The sequence below is a fragment of the Phalangium opilio genome, unplaced genomic scaffold (assembly GCF_054372755.1).
Source record: "Phalangium opilio isolate 3A_F unplaced genomic scaffold, DU_Popi_V2 ptg000082l_1, whole genome shotgun sequence".
Taxonomy (NCBI): domain Eukaryota; kingdom Metazoa; phylum Arthropoda; class Arachnida; order Opiliones; family Phalangiidae; genus Phalangium; species Phalangium opilio.
Genome location: NW_028324189.1, coordinates 16,017,311 through 16,032,223, shown reverse-complemented (window position 1 = coordinate 16,032,223; position 14,913 = coordinate 16,017,311). Strand labels below are relative to the sequence as shown.

General features: G+C 38.4%; 34 pseudogenes; all 34 read right to left on the bottom strand.

Moving 5' to 3' along the window:
* Positions 1–3,248: 3,248 nt before the first annotated feature.
* Positions 3,249–3,367, bottom strand: LOC149652757 (5S ribosomal RNA; annotated as a pseudogene).
* Positions 3,368–3,489: 122 nt separating this feature from the next.
* On the bottom strand, positions 3,490–3,608 carry LOC149652756 (5S ribosomal RNA; annotated as a pseudogene).
* Positions 3,609–3,970: 362 nt separating this feature from the next.
* LOC149652755 (5S ribosomal RNA) lies at positions 3,971–4,089 on the bottom strand (annotated as a pseudogene).
* A 361-nt stretch (positions 4,090–4,450) lies between these two features.
* Positions 4,451–4,569, bottom strand: LOC149652754 (5S ribosomal RNA; annotated as a pseudogene).
* Positions 4,570–4,930: 361 nt separating this feature from the next.
* On the bottom strand, positions 4,931–5,049 carry LOC149652753 (5S ribosomal RNA; annotated as a pseudogene).
* A 122-nt stretch (positions 5,050–5,171) lies between these two features.
* On the bottom strand, positions 5,172–5,274 carry LOC149652752 (5S ribosomal RNA; annotated as a pseudogene).
* Positions 5,275–5,411: 137 nt separating this feature from the next.
* On the bottom strand, positions 5,412–5,530 carry LOC149652751 (5S ribosomal RNA; annotated as a pseudogene).
* Positions 5,531–5,652: 122 nt separating this feature from the next.
* LOC149652750 (5S ribosomal RNA) lies at positions 5,653–5,755 on the bottom strand (annotated as a pseudogene).
* Positions 5,756–5,892: 137 nt separating this feature from the next.
* On the bottom strand, positions 5,893–6,011 carry LOC149652749 (5S ribosomal RNA; annotated as a pseudogene).
* A 361-nt stretch (positions 6,012–6,372) lies between these two features.
* LOC149652748 (5S ribosomal RNA) lies at positions 6,373–6,491 on the bottom strand (annotated as a pseudogene).
* A 362-nt stretch (positions 6,492–6,853) lies between these two features.
* On the bottom strand, positions 6,854–6,972 carry LOC149652747 (5S ribosomal RNA; annotated as a pseudogene).
* A 362-nt stretch (positions 6,973–7,334) lies between these two features.
* On the bottom strand, positions 7,335–7,453 carry LOC149652746 (5S ribosomal RNA; annotated as a pseudogene).
* Positions 7,454–7,814: 361 nt separating this feature from the next.
* LOC149652745 (5S ribosomal RNA) lies at positions 7,815–7,933 on the bottom strand (annotated as a pseudogene).
* Positions 7,934–8,055: 122 nt separating this feature from the next.
* Positions 8,056–8,158, bottom strand: LOC149652744 (5S ribosomal RNA; annotated as a pseudogene).
* Positions 8,159–8,295: 137 nt separating this feature from the next.
* Positions 8,296–8,414, bottom strand: LOC149652743 (5S ribosomal RNA; annotated as a pseudogene).
* A 361-nt stretch (positions 8,415–8,775) lies between these two features.
* Positions 8,776–8,894, bottom strand: LOC149652742 (5S ribosomal RNA; annotated as a pseudogene).
* A 362-nt stretch (positions 8,895–9,256) lies between these two features.
* On the bottom strand, positions 9,257–9,375 carry LOC149652741 (5S ribosomal RNA; annotated as a pseudogene).
* Positions 9,376–9,734: 359 nt separating this feature from the next.
* Positions 9,735–9,853, bottom strand: LOC149652740 (5S ribosomal RNA; annotated as a pseudogene).
* Positions 9,854–10,215: 362 nt separating this feature from the next.
* On the bottom strand, positions 10,216–10,334 carry LOC149652739 (5S ribosomal RNA; annotated as a pseudogene).
* A 122-nt stretch (positions 10,335–10,456) lies between these two features.
* Positions 10,457–10,559, bottom strand: LOC149652738 (5S ribosomal RNA; annotated as a pseudogene).
* A 137-nt stretch (positions 10,560–10,696) lies between these two features.
* On the bottom strand, positions 10,697–10,815 carry LOC149652737 (5S ribosomal RNA; annotated as a pseudogene).
* Positions 10,816–11,176: 361 nt separating this feature from the next.
* LOC149652736 (5S ribosomal RNA) lies at positions 11,177–11,295 on the bottom strand (annotated as a pseudogene).
* Positions 11,296–11,417: 122 nt separating this feature from the next.
* Positions 11,418–11,520, bottom strand: LOC149652735 (5S ribosomal RNA; annotated as a pseudogene).
* Positions 11,521–11,657: 137 nt separating this feature from the next.
* LOC149652734 (5S ribosomal RNA) lies at positions 11,658–11,776 on the bottom strand (annotated as a pseudogene).
* Positions 11,777–12,137: 361 nt separating this feature from the next.
* LOC149652733 (5S ribosomal RNA) lies at positions 12,138–12,256 on the bottom strand (annotated as a pseudogene).
* A 122-nt stretch (positions 12,257–12,378) lies between these two features.
* LOC149652732 (5S ribosomal RNA) lies at positions 12,379–12,481 on the bottom strand (annotated as a pseudogene).
* A 137-nt stretch (positions 12,482–12,618) lies between these two features.
* On the bottom strand, positions 12,619–12,737 carry LOC149652731 (5S ribosomal RNA; annotated as a pseudogene).
* A 361-nt stretch (positions 12,738–13,098) lies between these two features.
* On the bottom strand, positions 13,099–13,217 carry LOC149652730 (5S ribosomal RNA; annotated as a pseudogene).
* A 122-nt stretch (positions 13,218–13,339) lies between these two features.
* On the bottom strand, positions 13,340–13,442 carry LOC149652729 (5S ribosomal RNA; annotated as a pseudogene).
* Positions 13,443–13,579: 137 nt separating this feature from the next.
* On the bottom strand, positions 13,580–13,698 carry LOC149652728 (5S ribosomal RNA; annotated as a pseudogene).
* A 123-nt stretch (positions 13,699–13,821) lies between these two features.
* LOC149652727 (5S ribosomal RNA) lies at positions 13,822–13,924 on the bottom strand (annotated as a pseudogene).
* A 136-nt stretch (positions 13,925–14,060) lies between these two features.
* Positions 14,061–14,179, bottom strand: LOC149652726 (5S ribosomal RNA; annotated as a pseudogene).
* Positions 14,180–14,540: 361 nt separating this feature from the next.
* On the bottom strand, positions 14,541–14,659 carry LOC149652725 (5S ribosomal RNA; annotated as a pseudogene).
* Positions 14,660–14,781: 122 nt separating this feature from the next.
* Positions 14,782–14,884, bottom strand: LOC149652724 (5S ribosomal RNA; annotated as a pseudogene).
* Positions 14,885–14,913: the final 29 nt, after the last annotated feature.

Genomic DNA, 14,913 nt, shown 5'->3' with positions numbered 1-14,913 from the left:
AAGTGAGACAAAAAATAAGTTGACGACGATATTGAGGTAGCCTCAAGTTTAAAGTATCCTTGTATGGGGAGCAAAGAGTACTATAACATATCCAAAGGAGATCCCAGTATCTCTTGTAGAACAAGAGTTATGAGCCTCCAAAGTTTAGTGCAAAAATCATAAGTAACATAATAAAAATAAGTGAGACGATACCAAAGTTGACGAACATTTTGCTTAATATCTCGGCCCCTGTTTGTCGTAGCTCAATGTTTTTAGTATGGTTAGATGGGGGACAATTTGGACTATAACATATCCTAAGGACATCCCCGTATCTCTAGTAAACACAGAGTTATGGGCCTGCAAAGCATAGTCTAATGCATTTCCTTTGGACGGGTTGTTTGTTTACGTTTAGCTTAATTACTCGGCCCCTGTTTTTCGTAGCTCAATGTTTTTAGTATGGCTAGATGGGGGACAAATTGGAATATAACATACTCAAAGGACCTCGCCGTATCTACAGTAGAAACAGAGTTACGAGCCTGCAAAGTATAGTCTAATGCATTTTCTATGGAGGGGTTTGTTTGTTCATGTATTGCTTAATTACTTGAACCTGTTCTTTCGATTAAAAATAATAACATATCTTTAGTGTAGCGGCTATCGCATCCGCCTCACTCCCGGAAGGCCACAGGTTCGAAACCGCGAAGTTTTTTTTTTTTTGCTTGGAACATGCAAAGACCTTTATAATTATCCTAACATTTGTGTCAAGGTCACATTATTTACATCCCCGTATCTCTGGTAGAACCAGAGTTACGAGCCTGCAAACTTTATTTTCAAAAATCAAAAGTAACCTTCTAACAATAAGTGAGACAAAAAATAAGTTGACGACGATATTGAGGTAGCCTCAAGTTTAAAGTATCCTTGTATGGGGAGCAAAGAGTACTATAACATATCCAAAGGAGATCCCAGTACCTCTTGTAGAACAAGAGTTATGAGCCTCCAAAGTTTAGTGCAAAAATCATAAGTAACATAATAAAAATAAGTGAGACGATACCAAAGTTGACGAACATTTTGCTTAATATCTCGGCCCCTGTTTGTCTTAGCTCAATGTTTTTAGTATGGTTAGATGGGGGACAATTTGGACTATAACATATCTTAAGGACATCCCCGTATCTCTAGTAAACACAGAGTTATGGGCCTGCAAAGCATAGTCTAATGCATTTCCTTTGGACGGGTTGTTTGTTTACGTTTAGCTTAATTACTCGGCCCCTGTTTGTCGTAGCTCAACGTTTTTAGTATGGTTAGATGAAGGACAAATTGGACTATAAAATACTCAAAGGACATCCCCGTATCTCCAGTAGAAACAGAGTTACGAGCCTGCAAAGTATAGTCTAACTCATTTCCTATGGAGGGGGTTTGTTTCTTTACGTTTTGCTTAAGTACTCGGCCCCTGTTTGTCGTAGCCCAAAGTTTTTAGTATATTTAGATGAAGGACAAATTGGACTATAACATATCCTAAGGACATCCCGGTATCTCTAGTAGACACAGAGTTATGGGCCTGCAAAGTATAGTCTAATGCATTTTCTATGGAGGGGTTTGTTTGTTCACGTATTGCTTAATTACTTGACCCTGTTCTTTCGATTAAAAATAATAACATATCTTTAGTGTAACGGTTATCGCATCCGCCTCACTCCCGGAAGGCCACAGGTTCGAAACCGCGAAGTTTTTTTTTTTTGCTTGGAACATGCAAAGACCTTTATAATTATCCGAACATTTGTGTCAAGGTCACATTATTTACATCCCCGTATCTCTGGTAGAACCAGAGTTACGAGCCTGCAAACTTTATTTTCAAAAATCAAAAGTAACCTTCTAACAATAAGTGAGACAAAAAATAAGTTGACGACGATATTGAGGTAGCCTCAAGTTTAAAGTATCCTTGTATGGGGAGCAAAGAGTACTATAACATATCCAAAGGAGATCCCAGTATCTATTGTAGAACAAGAGTTATGAGCCTCCAAAGTTTAGTGCAAAAATCATAAGTAACATAATAAAAATAAGTGAGACGATACCAAAGTCTACGAACATTTTGCTTAATATCGCGGCCCCTTTTTGTCGTAGCTCAATGTTTTTAGTATGGTTAGATGGGGGAAAATTTGGACTATAACATATCTTAAGGACATCCCCGTATCTCTAGTAAACACAGACTAATGGGCCTGCAAAGCATAGTCTAATGCATTTCCTTTGGACGGGTTGTTTGTTTACGTTTAGCTTAATTACTCGGCCCCTGTTTGTCGTAGCTCAATGTTTTTAGTATGGTTAGATGGGGGACAAATTGGACTATAAAATACTCAAAGGACATCCCTGTATCTCCAGTAGAAACAGAGTTACGAGCCTGCAAAGTATAGTCTAACTCATTTCCTATGGAGGGGGTTTGTTTCTTTACGTTTTGCTTAAGTACTCGGCCCCTGTTTGTCGTAGCCCAAAGTTTTTAGTATATTTAGATGAAGGACAAATTGGACTATAACATATCCTAAGGACATCCCGGTATCTCTAGTAGACACAGAGTTATGGGCCTGCAAAGTATAGTCTAATGCATTTTCTATGGAGGGGTTTGTTTGTTCACGTATTGCTTAATTACTTGACCCTATTCTTTCGATTAAAAATAATAACATATCTTTAGTGTAACGGTTATCGCATCCGCCTCACTCCCGGAAGGCCACAGGTTCGAAACCGCGAAGTTTTTTTTTTTGCTTGGAACATGCAAAGACCTTTATAATTATCCGAACATTTGTGTCAAGGTCACATTATTTACATCCCCGTATCTCTGGTAGAACCAGAGTTACGAGCCTCCAGAATTTAGTCTAATGTATTTCCTATGGAGGGGTTTGTTTGTTTACGATTAGCTTAATTACTCGACTACTGTTTGTCGTAGCCCTAATTCTTAGTATGGCTAGATGGGGGACAAATTGGTCTATAACATACTCAAAGGACATCTCTGTATCTCTAGTAGAAACAGAGTTACGAGCCTGCAAAGTATAGTCTAATGCATTTTCTATGGAGGGGTTTGTTTGTTCACGTATTGCTTAACTTCGGTGATCGGACGTGAACCGGTGTATTCAGCGTGATATGGCCGTTGCCGAGAGTACTAGTTAATAATTCGAATTTAAATTAAGTGAGACAAATTAACCTTCATCATTTTAAAACAATAACAAAAAGAAAACATGTTTGCTTTTTTCATATCTATTGGAATTTAAAAGAGGAAAAAAAAGTGAAAAAGCCAACGGCACGCAGTGTTTCTAAGTGGTCGCCCTCCCAAGTACTCACTGCGCTCGACGCTGCTTAACTTCGGTTATCGGACGAGAACCGGTGTATTCAGCGTGATATGGCCGTTGCCGAGAGTGCTAGTTAATAATTTGAATTTAATTAACCTTCATCTTTAAAAAACAATAACAAAAAGAAGATATGTTTGCTTTACTCATGTCTATTAAAATTTAAAAGAGGAAAAAAAAGTGAAAAAGCCAACGGCACGCAGTGTTCCTAAGTGGTCTCCCTCCCAAGTAGTGACTGCGCTCGACGCTGCTTAACTTCGGTTATCGAACGAGAACCGGTGTATTCAGCGTGATATGGCCGTTGCCGAGAGTGCTAGTTAATAATTTGAATTTAATTAACTTTCATCACTATAAAACAATAACAAAAAAGAAGATATGTTTGCTTTTTTCATATCTGGTGGAATTTGAAAGAGGAAACAAAAGTGAAAAAGCCAACGGCACGCAGTATTCCCAAGTACTGTATGCGCTCGACGCTGCTTAACTTCGGTTATCGGACGTGAACAGGTGTTTTCAGCGTGGTATGGCCGTTGCCGAGAGTGCTAGTTAATAATTCGGATTTAAATTAAGTGAGACAAATTAACCTTCATCATTTTAAAACAATAACAAAAAGAAAACATGTTTGCTTTTTTCATATCTATTAAAATTTAAAAGAGGAAAAAAAGTGAAAAAGCCAACGGCACGCAGTGTTCCTAAGTGGTCTCCCTCCCAAGTAATGACTGCGCTCGACGCTGCTTAACTTCGGTTATCGGACGAGAATCGGTGTATTCAGCGTGATATGGCCGTTGCCGAGAGTGCCAGTTAATAATTTGAATTTAATTAACGTTCATCTTTATAAAACAATAACAAAAAGAAGATATGTTTGCTTTTTTCATATCTGGTGGAATTTGAAAGAGGAAACAAAAGTGAAAAAGCAAACGGCACGCAGTATTCCCAAGTACTGACTGCGCTCGACGCTGCTAACGTCGGCGATCGGACGAGAACCGGTGTTCTCAGCGTAATATGGCCGTTGCCGAGAGTGCTAGATAATAATTCGAATTTAAATTAAGTGAGACAAATTAACCTTCATATTTTTCAAACAATAACAAAAAGAAAATATGTTTGCTTTTTTCATATCTATTGGAATTTAAAAGAGGAAAAAAAAGTGAAAAAGCCAACGGCACGCAGTGTTCCTAAGTGGTCGCCCTCCCAAGTACTGACTGCGCTCGACGCTGCTTAACTTCGGTTATCGGACGAGAATCGGTGTATTCAGCGTGATATGGCCGTTGCCGAGAGTGCCAGTTAATAATTTGAATTTAATTAACTTTCATCTTTATAAAACAATAACAAAAAGAAGATATGTTTGCTTTTTTCATATCTGGTGGAATTTGAAAGAGGAAACAAAAGTGAAAAAGCAAACGGCACGAAGTATTCCCAAGTACTGACTGCGCTCGACGCTGCTAACGTCGGCGATCGGACGAGAACCGGTGTTCTCAGAGTGATATGGCCGTTGCCGAAAGTGCTAGATAATAATTCGAATTTAAATTAAGTGAGACAAATTAACCTTCATATTTTTCAAACAATAACAAAAAGAAAATATGTTTGCTTTTTTCATATCTATTGGAATTTAAAAGAGGAAAAAAAAGTGAAAAAGCCAACGGCACGCAGTGTTCCTAAGTGGTCGCCCTCCCAAGTACTGACTGCGCTCGACGCTGCTTAACTTCGGTTATCGGACGAGGACCGGTGTATTCAGCGTGATATGGCCGTTGCCGAGAGTGCTAGTTAATAATTTGAATTTAATTAACCTTCATCTTTAAAAAACAATAACAAAAAGAAGATATGTTTGCTTTATTCATATGTGGTGGAATTTAAAAGAGGAAACAAAAGTGAAAAAACAAACGGCACGCAGTATTCCCAAGTACTGTATGCGCTCGACGCTGCTTAACTTCGGTGATCGGACGTGAACCGGTGTTTTCAGCGTGATATGGCCGTTACCGAGAGTGCTAGTTAATAATTCGAATTTAAATTAAGTGAGACAAATTAACCTTCATATTTTTCAAACAATAACAAAAAGAAAATATGTTTGCTTTTTTCATATCTATTGGAATTTAAAAGAGGAAAAAAAAGTGAAAAAGCCAACGGCACGCAGTGTTCCTAAGTGGTCGCCCTCCCAAGTACTGACTGCGCTCGACGCTGCTTAACTTCGGTTATCGGACGAGGACCGGCGTATTCAGCGTGATATGGCCGTTGCCGAGAGTGCTAGTTAATAATTTGAATTTAATTAACCTTCATCTTTAAAAAACAATAACAAAAAGAAGATATGTTTGCTTTATTCATATGTGGTGGAATTTAAAAGAGGAAACAAAAGTGAAAAAACAAACGGCACGCAGTATTCCCAAGTACTGTATGCGCTCGACGCTGCTTAACTTCGGTGATCGGACGTGAACCGGTGTTTTCAGCGTGATATGGCCGTTACCGAGAGTGCTAGTTAATAATTCGAATTTAAATTAAGTGAGACAAATTAACCTTCATCATTTTAAAACAATAACAAAAAGAAAACATGTTTGCTTTTTTCATATCTATTAAAATTTAAAAGAGGAAAAAAAAGTGAAAAAGCCAACGGCACGCAGTGTTCCTAAGTGGTCTCCCTCCCAAGTAGTGACTGCGCTCGACGCTGCTTAACTTCGGTTATCGAACGAGAACCGGTGTATTCAGCGTGATATGGCCGTTGCCGAGAGTGCTAGTTAATAATTTGAATTTAATTAACTTTCATCACTATAAAACAATAACAAAAAAGAAGATATGTTTTCTTTTTTCATATCTGGTGGAATTTGAAAGAGGAAACAAAAGTGAAAAAGCCAACGGCACGCAGTATTCCCAAGTACTGTATGCGCTCGACGCTGCTTAACTTCGGTTATCGGACGTGAACAGGTGTTTTCAGCGTGATATGGCCGTTACCGAGAGTGCTAGTTAATAATTCGGATTTAAATTAAGTGAGACAAATTAACCTTAATCATTTTAAAACAATAACAAAAGAAAACGTGTTTGCTTTTTTCATATCTATTAAAATTTAAAAGAGGAAAAAAAGTGAAAAAGCCAACGGCACGCAGTGTTCCTAAGTGGTCTCCCTCCCAAGTAATGACTGCGCTCGACGCTGCTTAACTTCGGTTATCGGACGAGAATCGGTGTATTCAGCGTGATATGGCCGTTGCCGAGAGTGCCAGTTAATAATTTGAATTTAATTAACTTTCATCTTTATAAAACAATAACAAAAAGAAGATATGTTTGCTTTTTTCATATCTGGTGGAATTTGAAAGAGGAAACAAAAGTGAAAAAGCAAACGGCACGCAGTATTCCCAAGTACTGACTGCGCTCGACGCTGCTAACGTCGGCGATCGGACGAGAACCGGTGTTCTCAGCGTGATATGGCCGTTGCCGAGAGTGCTAGATAATAATTCGAATTTAAATTAAGTGAGACAAATTAACCTTCATCTTTTTCAAACAATAACAAAAAGAAAATATATTTGCTTTTTTCATATCTATTGGAATTTAAAAGAGGAAAAAAAAAGTGAAAAAGCCAATGGCACGCAGTGTTCCTAAGTGGTCGCCCTCCCAAGTAATGACTGCGCTCGACGCTGCTTAACTTCGGTTATCGGACGAGAATCGGTGTATTCAGAGTGATATGGCCGTTGCCGAGAGTGCTAGTTAATAATTTGAATTTAATTAACTTTCATCTTTATAAAACAATAACTAAAAGAAGATTTGTTTGCTTTTTTCATATCTGGTGGAATATGAAAGAGGAAACTAAAGTGAAAAAAGCAAACGGCACGCAGCATTCCCAAGTACTGACTGCGCTCGACGCTGCTAACGTCGGCGATCGGACGAGAACCGGTGTTTTCAGCGTGATATGGCCGTTGCCGAGAGTGCTAGATAATAATTCGAATTTAAATTAAGTGAGACAAATTAACCTTCATCATTTTAAAACAATAACAAAAAGAAAACATGTTTGCTTTTTTCATATCTATTAAAATTTAAAAGAGGAAAAAAAAGTGAAAAAGCCAACGGCACGCAGTGTTCCTAAGTGGTCTCCCTCCCAAGTAGTGACTGCGCTCGACGCTGCTTAACTTCGGTTATCGGACGAGAACCGGTGTATTCAGCGTGATATGGCCGTTGCCGAGAGTGCTAGTTAATAATTTGAATTTAATTAACCTTCATCTTTATAAAACAATAACAAAAAGAAGATATGTTTGCTTTTTTCATATCTGGTGGAATTTGAAAGAGGAAACAAAAGTGAAAAAGCAAACGGCACGAAGTATTCCCAAGTACTGACTGCGCTCGACGCTGCTAACGTCGGCGATCGGACGAGAACCGGTGTTCTCAGCGTGATATGGCCGTTGCCGAAAGTGCTAGATAATAATTCGAATTTAAATTAAGTGAGACAAATTAACCTTCATATTTTTCAAACAATAACAAAAAGAAAATATGTTTGCTTTTTTCATATCTATTGGAATTTAAAAGAGGAAAAAAAAGTGAAAAAGCCAACGGCACGCAGTGTTCCTAAGTGGTCGCCCTCCCAAGTACTGACTGCGCTCGACGTTGCTTAACTTCGGTTATCGGACGAGGACCGGTGTATTCAGCGTGATATGGCCGTTGCCGAGAGTGCTAGTTAATAATTTGAATTTAATTAACCTTCATCTTTAAAAAACAATAACAAAAAGAAGATATGTTTGCTTTATTCATATGTGGTGGAATTTAAAAGAGGAAACAAAAGTGAAAAAACAAACGGCACGCAGTATTCCCAAGTACTGTATGCGCTCGACGCTGCTTAACTTCGGTGATCGGACGTGAACCGGTGTTTTCAGCGTGATATGGCCGTTACCGAGAGTGCTAGTTAATAATTCGAATTTAAATTAAGTGAGACAAATTAACCTTCATCATTTTAAAACAATAACAAAAAGAAAACATGTTTGCTTTTTTCATATCTATTAAAATTTAAAAGAGGAAAAAAAAGTGAAAAAGCCAACGGCACGCAGTGTTCCTAAGTGGTCTCCCTCCCAAGTAGTGACTGCGCTCGACGCTGCTTAACTTCGGTTATCGAACGAGAACCGGTGTATTCAGCGTGATATGGCCGTTGCCGAGAGTGCTAGTTAATAATTTGAATTTAATTAACTTTCATCACTATAAAACAATAACAAAAAAGAAGATATGTTTTCTTTTTTCATATCTGGTGGAATTTGAAAGAGGAAACAAAAGTGAAAAAGCCAACGGCACGCAGTATTCCCAAGTACTGTATGCGCTCGACGCTGCTTAACTTCGGTTATCGGACGTGAACAGGTGTTTTCAGCGTGATATGGCCGTTGCCGAGAGTGCTAGTTAATAATTCGGATTTAAATTAAGTGAGACAAATTAACCTTAATCATTTTAAAACAATAACAAAAGAAAACGTGTTTGCTTTTTTCATATCTATTAAAATTTAAAAGAGGAAAAAAAGTGAAAAAGCCAACGGCACGCAGTGTTCCTAAGTGGTCTCCCTCCCAAGTAATGACTGCGCTCGACGCTGCTTAACTTCGGTTATCGGACGAGAATCGGTGTATTCAGCGTGATATGGCCGTTGCCGAGAGTGCCAGTTAATATTTTCAATTTAATTAACTTTCATCTTTATAAAACAATAACAAAAAGAAGATATGTTTGCTTTTTTCATATCTGGTGGAATTTGAAAGAGGAAACAAAAGTGAAAAAGCAAACGGCACGCAGTATTCCCAAGTACTGACTGCGCTCGACGCTGCTAACGTCGGCGATCGGACGAGAACCGGTGTTCTCAGCGTGATATGGCCGTTGCCGAGAGTGCTAGATAATAATTCGAATTTAAATTAAGTGAGACAAATTAACCTTCATCTTTTTCAAACAATAACAAAAAGAAAATATATTTGCTTTTTTCATATCTATTGGAATTTAAAAGAGGAAAAAAAAAGTGAAAAAGCCAATGGCACGCAGTGTTCCTAAGTGGTCGCCCTCCCAAGTAATGACTGCGCTCGACGCTGCTTAACTTCGGTTATCGGACGAGAATCGGTGTATTCAGAGTGATATGGCCGTTGCCGAGAGTGCTAGTTAATATTTTGAATTTAATTAACTTTCATCTTTATAAAACAATAACTAAAAGAAGATTTGTTTGCTTTTTTCATATCTGGTGGAATTTGAAAGAGGAAACTAAAGTGAAAAAAGCAAACGGCACGCAGCATTCCCAAGTACTGACTGCGCTCGACGCTGCTAACGTCGGCGATCGGACGAGAACCGGTGTTTTCAGCGTGATATGGCCGTTGCCGAGAGTGCTAGATAATAATTCGAATTTAAATTAAGTGAGACAAATCAACCATCTTTTTCAAACAATAACAAAAAGAAAATATGTTTGCTTTTTTCATATCTATTGGAATTTAAAAGAGAAAAAAAAAGTTAAAAAGCTAACGGCACGCAGTGTTCCTAAGTGGTCGCCCTCCCAAGTACTGACTGCGCTCGACGCTGCTTAACTTCGGTTATCGGACGAGAACCGGTGTATTCAGCGTGATATGGCCGTTGCCGAGAGTGCTAGTTAATAATTTGAATTTAATTAACGTTCATCTTTATAAAACAATAACAAAAAGAAGATATGTTTGCTTTTTTCATATCTGGTGGAATTTAAAAGAGGAAACAAAAGTGAAAAAACAAACGGCACGCAGTATTTCCAAGAACTGTATGCACTCGACGCTGCTTAACTTCGGTGATCGGACGTGAACCGGTGTTTTCAGCGTGATATGGCCGTTGCCGAGAGTGCTAGTTAATAATTCGAATTTAAATTAAGTGAGAAAAATTAAGCTTCAACATTTTAAAACAATAACAAAAAGAAAACATGTTTGCTTTTTTCATATCTATTAAAATTTAAAAGAGGAAAAAAAAGTGAAAAAGCCAACGGCACGCAGTGTTCCTAAGTGGTCTCCCTCCCAAGTAGTGACTGCGCTCGACGCTGCTTAACTTCGGTTATCTGACGAGAACCGGTGTATTCAGCGTGATATGGCCGTTGCCGAGAGTGCTAGTTAATAATTTGAATTTAATTAACCATCATCTTTATAAAACAATAACAAAAAGAAGATATGTTTGCTTTTTTCATATCTGGTGGAATTTAAAAGAGGAAACAAAAGTGAAAAAGCAAACGGCACGCAGTATTCCCAAGTACTATATGCGCTCGACGCTGCTTTACTTCGGTGATCGGACGTGAACCGGTGTTTTCAGCGTGATATGGCCGTTGCCGAGAGTGCTAGTTAATAATTCGAATTTAAATTAAGTGAGACAAATTAACCTTCATCATTTTAAAACAATAACAAAAAGAAAACGTGTTTGCTTTTTTCATATCTATTAAAATTTAAAAGAGGAAAAAAAAGTGAAAAAGCCAACGGCACGCAGTGTTCCTAAGTGGTCTCCCTCCCAAGTAATGACTGCGCTCGACGCTGCTTAACTTCGGTTATCGGACGAGAATCGGTGTATTCAGCGTGATATGGCCGTTGCCGAGAGTGCTAGTTAATAATTTGAATTTAATTAACTTTCATCTTTATAAAACAATAACAAAAAGAAGATATGTTTGCTTTTTTCATATCTGGTGGAATTTGAAAGAGGAAACAAAAGTGAAAAAGCAAACGGCACGCAGTATTCCCTAGTACTGACTGGGCTCGACGCTGCTAACGTCGGCGATCGGACGAGAACCGGTGTTCTCAGCGTGATATGGCCGTTGCCGAGAGTGCTAGATAATAATTCGAATTTAAATTAAGTGAGACAAATTAACCTTCATCTTTTTCAAACAATAACAAAAAGAAAATATGTTTGCTTTTTTCATATCTATTGGAATTTAAAAGAGGAAAAAAAAGTGAAAAACCTAACGGCACGCAGTGTTCCTAAGTGGTCGCCCTCCCAAGTACTGACTGCGCTCGACGCTGCTTAACTTCGGATATCTGACGAGAACCGGTGTATTAAGCGTGATATGGCCGTTGCCGAGAGTGCTAGTTAATAATTTGAATTTAATTAACTTTCATCTTTATAAAACAATAACAAAAAGAAGATATGTTTGCTTTTTTCATATCTGGTGGAATTTGAAAGAGGAAACAAAAGTGAAAAAGCCAACGGCACGCAGTATTCCCAAGTACTGTATGCGCTCGACGCTGCTTAACTTCGGTGATCGGACGTGAACCGGTGTTTTCAGCGTGATATGGCCGTTGCCGAGAGTGCTAGTTAATAATTCGAATTTAAATTAAGTGAGACAAATTAACCTTCATCATTTTAAAGCAATAAAAAAAGAAAACATGTTTGCTTTTTTCATATCTATTAAAATTTACAAGAGGAAAAAAAAAGTGAAAAAGCCAACGGCACGCAGTGTTCCTAAGTGGTCTCCCTCCCAAGTAGTGACTGCGCTCGACGCTGCTTAACTTCGGTTATCGGACGAGAACCGGTGTATTAAGCGTGATATCGCCGTTGCCGAGAGTGCTAGTTAATAATTTGAATTTAATTAACTTTCATCTTTATAAAACAATAACAAAAAGAAGATATGTTTGCTTTTTTCATATCTGATGGAATTTGAAAGAGGAAACAAAAGTGAAAAAGCAAACGGCACGCAGTATTCCCAAGTACTGACTGCGCTCGACGCTGCTAACGTCGGCGATCGGACGAGAACCGGTGTTTTCAGCGTGATATGGCCGTTGCCGAGAGTGCTAGTTGATAATTCGAATTTAAATTAAGTGAGAAAAATTAAGCTTCATAATTTTAAAACAATAACAAAAAGAAAACATGTTTGCTTTTTTCATATCTATTAAAATTTAAAAGAGGAAAAAAAAGTGAAAAAGCCAACGGCACGCAGTGTTCCTAAGTGGTCTCCCTCCCAAGTAGTGACTGCGCTCGACGCTGCTTAACTTCGGTTATCTGACGAGAACCGGTGTATTCAGCGTGATATGGCCGTTGCCGAGAGTGCTAGTTAATAATTTGAATTTAATTAACCATCATCTTTATAAAACAATAACAAAAAGAAGATATGTTTGCTTTTTTCATATCTGGTGGAATTTAAAAGAGGAAACAAAAGTGAAAAAGCAAACGGCACGCAGTATTCCCAAGTACTATATGCGCTCGACGCTGCTTTACTTCGGTGATCGGACGTGAACCGGTGTTTTCAGCGTGATATGGCCGTTGCCGAGAGTGCTAGTTAATAATTCGAATTTAAATTAAGTGAGACAAATTAACCTTCATCATTTTAAAACAATAACAAAAAGAAAACGTGTTTGCTTTTTTCATATCTATTAAAATTTAAAAGAGGAAAAAAAAGTGAAAAAGCCAACGGCACGCAGTGTTCCTAAGTGGTCTCCCTCCCAAGTAATGACTGCGCTCGACGCTGCTTAACTTCGGTTATCGGACGAGAATCGGTGTATTCAGCGTGATATGGCCGTTGCCGAGAGTGCTAGTTAATAATTTGAATTTAATTAACTTTCATCTTTATAAAACAATAACAAAAAGAAGATATGTTTGCTTTTTTCATATCTGGTGGAATTTGAAAGAGGAAACAAAAGTGAAAAAGCAAACGGCACGCAGTATTCCCTAGTACTGACTGGGCTCGACGCTGCTAACGTCAGCGATCGGACGAGAACCGGTGTTCTCAGCGTGATATGGCCGTTGCCGAGAGTGCTAGATAATAATTCGAATTTAAATTAAGTGAGACAAATTAACCTTCATCTTTTTCAAACAATAACAAAAAGAAAATATGTTTGCTTTTTTCATATCTATTGGAATTTAAAAGAGGAAAAAAAAGTGAAAAACCTAACGGCACGCAGTGTTCCTAAGTGGTCGCCCTCCCAAGTACTGACTGCGCTCGACGCTGCTTAACTTCGGATATCTGACGAGAACCGGTGTATTAAGCGTGATATGGCCGTTGCCGAGAGTGCTAGTTAATAATTTGAATTTAATTAACTTTCATCTTTATAAAACAATAACAAAAAGAAGATATGTTTGCTTTTTTCATATCTGGTGGAATTTGAAAGAGGAAACAAAAGTGAAAAAGCCAACGGCACGCAGTATTCCCAAGTACTGTATGCGCTCGACGCTGCTTAACTTCGGTGATCGGACGTGAACCGGTGTTTTCAGCGTGATATGGCCGTTGCCGAGAGTGCTAGTTAATAATTCGAATTTAAATTAAGTGAGACAAATTAACCTTCATCATTTTAAAGCAATAAAAAAAGAAAACATGTTTGCTTTTTTCATATCTATTAAAATTTACAAGAGGAAAAAAAAAGTGAAAAAGCCAACGGCACGCAGTGTTCCTAAGTGGTCTCCCTCCCAAGTAGTGACTGCGCTCGACGCTGCTTAACTTCGGTTATCGGACGAGAACCGGTGTATTCAGCGTGATATGGCTGTTGCCGAGAGTGCTAGTTAATAATTTGAATTTAATTAACTTTCATCTTTATAAAACAATAACAAAAAAGAAGATATGTTTGCTTTTTTCATATCTGGTGGAATTTGAAAGAGGAAACAAAAGTGAAAAAGCCAACGGCACGCAGTATTCCCAAGTACTGTATGCGCTCGACGCTGCTTAACTTCGGTGATCGGACGTGAACCGGTGTTTTCAGCGTGATATGGCCGTTGCCGAGAGTGCTAGTTAATAATTCGAATTTAAATTAAGTGAGACAAATTAACCTTCATCATTTTAAAACAATAACAAAAAGAAAACGTGTTTGCTTTTTTCATATCTATTGGAATTTAAAAGAGGAAAAAAAGTGAAAAAGCTAACGGCACGCAGTGTTCCTAAGTGGTCGCCCTCCCAAGTACTGACTGCGCTCGACGCTGCTTAACTTCGGTTATCGGACGAGAACCGGTGTATTTAGCGTGATATGGCCGTTGCCGAGAGTGCAAGTTAATAATTTGAATTTAATTAACTTTCATCTTTATAAAACAATAACAAAAAGAAGATATGTTTGCTTTTTTCATATCTGGTGGAATTTGAAAGAGGAAACAAAAGTGAAAAAGCAAACGGCACGCAGTATTCCCTAGTACTGACTGGGCTCGACGCTGCTAACGTCAGCGATCGGACGAGAACCGGTGTTCTCAGCGTGATATGGCCGTTGCCGAGAGTGCTAGATAATAATTCGAATTTAAATTAAGTGAGACAAATTAACCTTCATCTTTTTCAAACAATAACAAAAAGAAAATATGTTTGCTTTTTTCATATCTATTGGAATTTAAAAGAGGAAAAAAAAGTGAAAAACCTAACGGCACGCAGTGTTCCTAAGTGGTCGCCCTCCCAAGTACTGACTGCGCTCGACGCTGCTTAACTTCGGATATCTGACGAGAACCGGTGTATTAAGCGTGATATGGCCGTTGCCGAGAGTGCTAGTTAATAATTTGAATTTAATTAACTTTCATCTTTATAAAACAATAACAAAAAGAAGATATGTTTGCTTTTTTCATATCTGGTGGAATTTGAAAGAGGAAACAAAAGTGAAAAAGCCAACGGCACGCAGTATTCCCAAGTACTGTATGCGCTCGACGCTGCTTAACTTCGGTGATCGGACGTGAACCGGTGTTTTCAGCGTGATATGGCCGTTGCCGAGAGTGCTAGTTAATAATTCGAATTTAA